We start from the raw sequence: 1,698 nt of genomic DNA, 5'->3' as shown, positions 1-1,698 counted from the left end.
TGAAAACAAGATATCTGTGTGAAATTGTCCCTTGAGTTATTTCACCTTGGGTGTTTTGTCTGGGTATCTGTAGTTCTCACCATTGGAGGGATGTAGGAAGGCAGTAGTAGTGTTTAGACCCCCTGCAATGAATCAGCAAACCTGCTGTAGAGCCAGAAGATTAGGGAATTGAACTGGAAAGTAGCCAAACCATCCAGCTGAGGAGCAGGTAAGCCAAGGACTACATGCACATTTTCCCCACATGCTTCCAAAAATGAAGACACCACAGCAAGCCAGAGTGGGGCTAGATAGGACTAAATTTTGGAGTCCATGTCATAAAATTCAGTCTTAGCTGCATTCAGGATCTCAGGGATAATCATGGTTTTGAGGTATTTTGAATAAGCTATTGGCAAAGCATAATAATTTAGAAGCAGAAAAGAGAAAATACTTTGAAATTAATTATACATATTTACCTTTTAAACTCATTTGTTTGATTCTTTCATTTTGCTTACCTTCAACATGGTCCCCCAATTTTTTCCAAAAATATTTGGATAAATATTTAAAATTCATATTACATACCAAGATTTAAAAAAAATTCAAGAAATGACTTTAAAGATACAATAAAAGCAGAAAAAAACTAGGATTCATGGATGAAAATGATGTCCAAAATAGGTCATGTATATTTGGAACCTGGAACTGTGCTTAGCACATAGTGAGTTCTCAAAAATCTTCGTTGTTGTTGTTGTTGTTATTATTATCATTACTATCCACTGAAAGATGGTGAGCCCTAGAAGTACTCTAACTTGTCTTTCAAACTGTAGAGAACATCCTATGCATCTCCTCTTATCTTTTTTAGCCACAGATATCTGATAATATTCTTCATTTAAATTTAAATGTATCTTGAAATCAAATTTAGGGCACCTTGGATTTGAATCATGATGAAATGTAACCTTTAACCTAACTGTACTCTGCATGGGAATCAACATGTATCCTAATTTTCCATCCATAAATTGCATCCTCAGGGTAAATAAGGATTCTGATTTAGGATGTAGAGCCAGTAATTGACCTCCTCAGATGAAGTCCTTCAATCTCTGATTCCAGGGAGAGTAATCATCCTGCAAACTTCCCACATGGGTAGGAAATATAGGACTCTTTTTTTTTTTTTTAAAGATTTTATTTATTTATTTGACAGAGAGATACACAGAGAGAGAGAGAACACAAGCAGGGGGAGAGAGAGAAGCAGGCTTCCTGCTGAGCATGGAGCCTGATGAAGGGCTCTATCCCAGGACCCTGGGATCATGACCTGAGCCGAAGGCAGACGCTTAATGACTGAGCCACCCAGGTGCCCCAGGAAATATAAGTCTCTATTTGGTGTTGATCCCTTTTCATATAAGAGTGAAGCCGGAGAGTGAGGTTCTTGTCTCACAGAGTCGAAGAATGAATCCCATGGACAAAGGAGAGCAAGTAGAGAGTTTTACTAAGCAAGGACACAGAAAAAGCTCTCAGGAATGACAGGGGTCCTGACAGGGTTGCCAACATGGGCCTCCACCAACAGTCTTTTATTATTGACCAGGGAGCTTTTGGCCTTAACATCCTTGTGATGTCTTGGTTGAGTAAGGACTGGTAATAACATCTTTAATGGCTTACTTTTTCTTTGAGGTCTGGCTATTCTTTGTTAGTCACAGGGTGACTATCATAAAAAGACCCCACCTCTGACGC

Source organism: Phoca vitulina, unplaced genomic scaffold, assembly GCF_004348235.1.
Source record: "Phoca vitulina isolate PV1807 unplaced genomic scaffold, GSC_HSeal_1.0 scaffold25, whole genome shotgun sequence".
In the NCBI taxonomy this organism is placed as follows: Eukaryota; Metazoa; Chordata; class Mammalia; order Carnivora; family Phocidae; genus Phoca; species Phoca vitulina.
Note: the sequence above shows the minus strand (reverse complement) of the source record.